We start from the raw sequence: 8,467 nt of genomic DNA, 5'->3' as shown, positions 1-8,467 counted from the left end.
TCTTTAAGGATTTTTGGAGATAATATTTTTATTCTAACACTTTCCTAATGTTTCTAGCCTTATTGTCTCACTCTTCTCGAAGTGCACTCTCTTTCCTTATTGAAATCTATATTAAAAGAGACATATACATGGCTTGGGAGGGACCTTACATGGACCAAGTCCAGGTTTGGTAGGAGAAAGTAGCAAACAAAATAATATAGGAAAGGAGAAGCTAAAAAAAGGATCAACCAGCACATGAATGCCTTGAGAGAGATAAGGAGGGCCCAGAAACATATTGAGTTACTCATACCCAAGGTTTCATTCATGAGAGTTGTGAGACAAATTTATGATGAGTGGAAGCTTGGGATGAGATGGGCTAGCAATGCAATATGTGCCCTTCAAGAGGCTACAGAAGATTTCATTATAGATTTTTTTATTGATAATTAAATTTGTTCTACCCATGCACATAGGGTCACTCTTGTGTGTACAAGGACATGCACACATGTAGTCTTATAAGATATAGGTTTGAAAAGCTATTGCATCCTATACCATTGAGTGACTCTAGGGCATTTAATATCCTAAATGTGCCACAGCTAGAAAACCCAAAGATGCGGGTATCAAGATTGAAGACATTACGCATGATAGAGACACTAGGACTGTAGATCAAGCAAAGACTGAGAAGGGAAAAGAACAAATGTCTTGTGTGAGGAAGATTGAAGACATTACGCATGATAGAGACACTAGGACTGTAGATCAAGCAAAGACTGAGAAGGGAAAAGAACAAATGTCTTGTGTGAGGAAGAAAGGAGAATCGATGAAGAAAGAATAATGGGAGATGAGCTGATGGAGCTTGAGGAAAAGAATTTGCAGGATTTAAAGAAGGTACCTGGACTTTTGCTAATGGTTCAGAATACCTTGATATAGCACCTTGCTAATGGTTCAGAATACCTTGATATAGCACCTTCAAATACATATATGCTTGCAGCGAGAAATTGAGAAATAAATAATGTTGTGATCTTGATATATCTCTCAAGTATGTAGGCTACCTTTTTAAAACAATTCCTTTGATTTAAATTTTTATCCTTTGATAAATGCCTAAATTATACTCTGATTTATTATTTTCTATAGGGCATCTAACCACATTAGAAACATTCCATCCTCCACTCTCACAACAATGAAACTCATCAGTTTTTTATCTTTCCAGTATGTTATCATAATATCAATGATAACTTTAAAGTTTGTAATAAAGCTTTAGTTAAAAGTCTAAACAAGAACTATCATTGCTATAGGTTCCATTACAAACTGACAGAAGCTCATGTGGATGGAGAGTGGTTGCAAACACATGGAGATACATGCAATCCAAATTTCTAGTAGACATCAAAAAGAGTAGCTAGTGAGTAATTTTGACAAACATGTCTTGTGAAAATTTAATACATTTTCCTTAAACTTTGATATCCTACTAATATATACTAAGATTTTTGTCATAATGTTTTGATATTCACAACTTCATGTTATACAGACACATATATTTGGTGGGTGAGAGCAAAGGAAATCAGATTAATTCTCAATAATTGTGTGGATCTTCCAGAAGATCGAGATTCACCACCACCATCAATCCCACCTATGATGGCACAGAGGCCATGGAAAAATATTTAGGACTTCCCACAGTGTCTCCATTGAAATGCGGGTCATCTTCAAAGAAGAAAAGGAAAGACACAGAGAAGGGAAAGGCTTCTAAAAAACAAAAATAATCTAAGAAAAATACTCAAAGTTAAAGGAAACATCCAAGAAATCAAAGTCCAACTTGACCAAGAAAGGCAAAGAGGCCAAAGCTTCTATAGACACTGACCAGCCAAAGTAGATAGTATTTTTTGTTTTCATATATTGTAACAAACCAATTTGTATAGATACCATTATAATAAATATATATATGAAATTAATATTGAGTTTAGTTTCTTATTTAACATTAGTCATCTTGTCTTAACAATAATGAATAACTATTTTACGAAATGAATCCACAAGACAAGATAGATGGGTACAAAATTATATTGTATTAAGAAAACTTCAAAATTACAAGGAACACTACAAGAGAATTATTGTTTTTCGACGCTTAGTTTCCATGCTTGGTCATGTCGTTGATATATGCGTCGAAATATGCATGGAAAAAGGTGTCAAAATATGCATCGAAATACTCATGGAAAATGTAGTCGGAATATGCGTCGAAATAACAGTCAAAATTTTTCTTTTTAAAAAAAATTAGATTTATATATAATATTTGCTAGTTCCCATCTTGGGGTGTGTTTTAGCCTTCTATTTCTACCTCTTTGCAAGCATATGTGTCTATGAGAGAGAGAGAGAGAGAGAGAGAGAGAGAGAGAGATGATCAGAGAGAAAGAGATAGATAAAGAGAGAGAGAGAGAGGGGGGGAGCTGAGGGAGAGAGGAGGGTATAACTTCCATCACACTCTTTGAAGGAGAAAAAATTCTAGCTCCTCCTCCTCTTTTCTCTTCGGATCTAAAAGTATTTTTGGATCTTCTTCCCACCGTAATACCATCTACCTTAAATTTGTAGTCTGATCGTATGGCATCTAATAGAGACTCCAAGGACGTGCACACATCCCTCAATGTCCATTTTTGCATTTATAGGGATGACTCCATTGTCATCACCACTCAAGTTGTTGGTTATGTCATAGTACACAAAATTTTCCCCTGAATCCATCCAAGTCCCTCTACTCTTTTTCCATCGTCTGAAGTCTAAGCTAATATACAAGGTTTGTCGAGAGATGTTTATGCCATCACCACATAATCAATGCAAGCAATACATTTTATAAAATCACCCCTATGGATGTCTTCATTCACTTTCCATTCTGCTCCAATTGCATTATCCAAGTCAGACTTAGATACATGTGTACATAGCCACATTGGTTTTGTCCTCTTCATGTTTGTTTCTTGAAAACATGCCCCAAATACATGGAGAGGTATAAACCGTGATAGCCTAATCCTCTTAGAAATCCTTCCTACTTTACTAGACTTTTGAATATCCAAGACAGTCTTGGATTTAAATGCTAATAGAGTACCTTTGTTTGAAAATTCCCAATAAAATGAATTTAGGCTTAGTATAGACAAACTCTCTAGTCTTCCATAAGCTTCTAGTCTTGTAGGGACAATATACTTAGCGTTGTATAAAATATATGTTTAATAATGAAAAAAGTAGATGGATAGTCAAAAAATAATACTTTTCCAAGATCAGCATTAGTGGCTTCGAAAGTCCCACTGAATGACTCCACAGGTTTTCACTCAACGCTTATTGATGGATAAACATCTATCACATATACAACACATATAAATAAACCATAGAATTATAAAGAACATAAATAAAATTACAAAAAATATTTTACAATGAGCTTGCAATGGAGATACTAGAGTAGAAGGATGCATGTGCACGTCTTTTACATATTGCACCTTTGCCTTCTTCCACCCACCTTTTGCTATCTTGGATTCCAAGATACATCTCTTCCAATGGTATTGTACTAAGTCTCTTCTTTGCCTTTTTATCCTATGAGGACCTTTGCATAATGGTTGCATAGTCACCCAATGGTATTGTACTAAGTCTCTTCTTTGCCTTTTTATCCTATGAGAACCTTTGCATAATGGTTGCATAGTCACCCAATCGTTTAATTTGATGTTTATATCTTTCCACACACCTCAAGTGATCATCTTTAACATTATGAAGGATACATGATGAAATGGCATTAGGAGTGTACCTTGGGTTAGACTGTTATCTCACCATTGTTAGATGATGAATAGAGGAGAGGATGATGCAAAAACATGACTAGAAGGAGGTGCAATCACAGTAGATTAGGGAATTTCAAATGCATTTACTCATTTTGGGGGAAGCTACATTTCAATTTTTTATTCTTTGAAGTACTGACATTTGGTACATGGGGACATGACCTTGAAGTTAGAACCCACTAAAGTGACATTGAAATAGCCGCACCGTATCACATTAAAGAGGTGATAACCCACTAAAATAGACAAAACTAGCACTTGAAGTTAGTAAAAAGTGGATATGACACCAATGTCATCTAAAAAATTGAGAGTTGGCCAAACCTTCACTTTACCACATTTTATGAATACCTTAAGGACTAGCTCAACCTTCTCTCGAGCACCCTTCTTGCTTATAGAAGTCTCCAACTTTAAGAGATATTGTGATGGCTACCTTTGTGATGGACAAGAAGCACATATAGGCCACTCAAAACTGTTTCAAATTTTGGTTCCTAATGAAAGGGGACACACCGATAATGCAATATAAAGTGCATGCGATAGTTGATTGGAGACCTACTGATGGAGGTGTCCCACTATAGAAGAAAGATAGTGAAGGTAAACCAATCTACCACCGGGGAATTCATGTCTATTGCCAATGGTAGAGTATGTAAAGGGGCATGAAGATATGATATCAGGAATAAAATTTCACATCAAATTTTGGCAAAATAATACAAAAGGTTCATGTGTGCCAAGATATTATAGGCCCATGATAGATTATTGGAATAATGTAATCCAAGAGCTTGAGAAACCAATAGCATCACAAGCTAGATTGTACACAAATGTTTGGCCAAAATCTTCCAATAGGTGGATGATATGAATGCTCAAATGGATGCTGAAAGATTCTTAGGTTATGAAGGGCACAATGATCATTATTATGGGCCTCAATGGGAAAAACCAAGGGAAGAATTCAACCCAATGCATGATGTTAAGCAAGGGAACTTTATATTGTTGTACCTAGATAGTAGTTTGTCTTGCATAGCTAAATCAAAAATTGATATAGAAAGGATGTCACCAAACTACAAGAAGCTTTTGATATAGTATTGGGAACCTTGTTCAAGGGACAATGGTATGAAAGCTACAGAGGCCTACATTTATTGTTGGAAGGGGTTTTGGATGGAGAACAAGGTAGATCCACGAGGGTGGGAAATGGCTGATGCAATTGTTTGCTCATGGAGACCCAAAAAACTAGGGCCATATACAAAAATCAAGATACCAGTTTGGGTATCTAAAAAAGCACAAGAGGACTTCCGCCTCACTAGCATGCATGAACCAGATATACGGGGATGAACTTGATGGTGCCCCCATTGAGCAGTAGTAGAATATTGACTCAATTTTGTGGTGCTATAGTTATGCCTTTTGTATATTTTTCTACACTTAATATGAACCGTCTTTTGTGCCTATGATGTTTTTTTGTATATTTTTCTACACTTAATACAAACCGTCTTTTGTGCCTATGATGTTTTTTTGTATATTTTTCTACACTTAATACGAACCGTCTTTTGTGCCTATGATGTTCTTTTGTATATTTTTCTACACTTAATACGAACCGTCTTTTGTGCCTATGATGTTCTTTTGTCTTGACAGTGTTGATATTTGTAAGTTTTACTTTTTTTCAATGTTGAGTCTAATTGATGCAGGTCTATGCAAGAGAAAAATACCACTTCATTGTTATAGTGTTTTTCATTCCTACATGATCTATCAATCACCTTCCAAATATGGATCTTTATACTTTTTTCAATGTCGAGTCTAATTGATGCAGGTCTATGCAAGAGACAAATACCATTCCTTGTTATAGTGTTTTTCAGCACCATGTTCCTACATGATCTATCAATTACCTTGCAAATATGGATCTTTATACCTATGTATGTTTTCCCACATTAAGTGGGAAAACTTTATAAAAATATGGATCTTTATATCTATCAATTACCTTGCAAATATGGATCTTTATACCTATGTATGTTTTCCCACATTAAGTGGGGAAACTCAATTTCAAAATTCCCAAAATGCGATTACCAAAGTAACTACCCACAATTTCAAACTTGAGCCACACAGTTACCCACAATGCTAGTATGCCTTTTTCAGCACAACGTTCCTACATGATCTATCAATCACCTTGCAAATATGGATCTCTATACCTATGTATGTTTTCCCACATTAAGTGGGAAAACTTCTCAATTTCAAAATTCCCAAAATGCGATTACCAAAGTAACTACCCACAATTTCAAACTTGAGCCACATAGTTACCCACAATGCTACTATGCCTTCTAACACTTGAGGTATCACAAGTCTTTAGGGAAGAGGCAATAGCTAGAATAGATAAAGTCCAAAATCCACTCCATAGCAAAAGTCTCCAACCCAAAAGCCTCATGTCAAGTGCTATTGGGTTTCATAAAGGATGTTGAAAGCATAAGGGTAATATGAAGGAAATACACATATATGGCCACCCAAGTCACGAAGTCCCACGACACAGCTTCGTGGGCATAAAACTCATCACCACCACTCACCCTAATCTCTGGAGCCAATCTAGCCATGAAAAGGGGTAATAGAAAAGGAAGGCCAAAATGGGTACAACCCAAGAAAACCACTATAAAACATCAAGTGAAAAAATAGGTATGGGTGCCCAAGATAAGATCCAATTCAAAAACCAAATCACACTAAATCAATTAGTGAGACTAACCCTCGATGGGAATAGAGACGGAAGTCAATGTATGCTGGAAATGTCACTAGAAAACCATAATAACCTAAAAAAAATCCACAAGAACCTTCCCAATCCGACACACTACAAGAGAATGAGAACATAGTTGCACAAACTAGAGAGAGATGGAAGTGAGAGAGGGGCCATGGGCAAATTTACAATCTGGCAGGGTTTACCTGGCTATATGCACATCTATATGTGCATCTACAAGCATGTCTATACATGCATCTATAAGCATGTCTATACATGCATCTATAAGCATGTCTATACTGATAAAGACGCACGTATAGACGCACTCTGTTAAATTTTTTTTGAATAATTCCACGTTGATGCTGCAACTATTTTCGCTTCCCCTCTGCTGCTCCCTCTGCTGTACATAACCCTAATTTTTTGCAACCCTCTCTTCCTCATGATGGTTTCACCTCACCCTTTGTTCTCTCCTCATAAATTCTCCTCCTCAAGTCTCCTCCCAAAACAAGGAGGATTCCTTACAAGGTAATCAAAAGACTCCTCCCAAGGACAATTCCTCACAAGGTAATTTCTATCCCACTTGTCTCTCCGACCTCTTCATATATTCATGCTGGTGGTTTTTGAATGGTATGTTTAGAATTAGGGTTTTTGATTGGTATTATCTTCACTCTCTCTCTCTCTCTCTCTCTCTCTCTCTCTCTCATGCATAAGCTTCTTAAGTTTAAAATTTTTGAATGGTATTCTCTTCTCTCTCTCTCTCTCTCTTTCTTATGCGCATAAGCCTAAGAGGCTTATGCATAAGAGTTCTCTTATGCAAAAGAGGCTTATACTTAAACCTCCTTATGCATAAGGATTAAACCTCCTTGTGTATCCATGCTATTCACACTTTTAGGGTTTTGTATTACTAATTCTTTTCTCAACTTTTTGTTTTGTTTTGTAGGTCTTCTAATCCTCTCTTTCAACTTCACTAAAAAGAGGTAAATGTTTTTCTCTCTTTCCTCCCTTTTCAATTTTGTATGTATGCATTAGGTTCTTAGGGATTTTTTATGTATACATTAATAATACTTTCTTCACCCTTTTATTGGTTTTATAGGTCTTCTAATCTTCTCTTTCAACATCAGCAAAAAGAGGTAAGTGCTTTTCTCTCTTTCTTATCTTTTTATTCTGTCTTTTCTCTATTTTTATCTACCAAAATGAGGGGTTTTGTTTTGTAGGTCCTCTATGCATAGATCTTAATCTATGAATAGAGCTATAATCATATATCTTAATCTATGAATAGAGCTATAATCATAGAGCTTAATCTATGCATTAATCTCTATTCATAGAGCTTAATGCATTAAGCTCTATTCATAGATTAAGATCTATACATGAATTAAGCTCTATGCATAGAGCTTAATGCATGCATAGTGCCGGGGTATGGTTTAGTTTAGGCTAGCGTGGCTTGCATAGTGCTTTATGCATAAGGCATGCCGCCTCATGCATAGTTTTATGTTTAAGGCCTCATGCTTAAGGCCTTACGCATAGTGTTTTATGCATAAGCCTTATGCATAATACTTTATGTATAATGCTTTATGCATAAGCTTTATATGCATAAGACCTCATGCATAAAGCATTATGCTTAAAGCTTTTTGCACAAGGCCTCATGTATGATTTATGCATAAGCTTTAGCATAGCTTACATAAGGCTTGCATAGCAACATAGTTTGCATAAGGCTTGCATAGCGGCATAGCTTGCATAAGCTTTAGCATAGTTTGTATAAGCTTTGGTATGTATGCATTACTTATCCTTTCCTCAGCCATTTTTTAGTTTTGTAGGTCCTCTAATCCTCTCTTTCAACATCACGAAAAAGAGGTAAGTGCTTTTCTATCTTTCCTCTCTTTCGTGTATTATTATTGTACCCTTGGGTGTTGGGGATTTGTTTTGTAGGTTTGCGCATAAGCTTTATGCATGCTTTATGCATAATCCTTATGCATGGCTTTATGCATAAGGCCTCATGCAT

The sequence above is a fragment of the Cibotium barometz genome, chromosome 4 (genome assembly GCF_041138505.1).
Source record: "Cibotium barometz isolate CiBa-2024 chromosome 4, ASM4113850v1, whole genome shotgun sequence".
Taxonomy (NCBI): Eukaryota; Viridiplantae; Streptophyta; class Polypodiopsida; order Cyatheales; family Cibotiaceae; genus Cibotium; species Cibotium barometz.
This window is presented reverse-complemented; position numbering follows the sequence as displayed.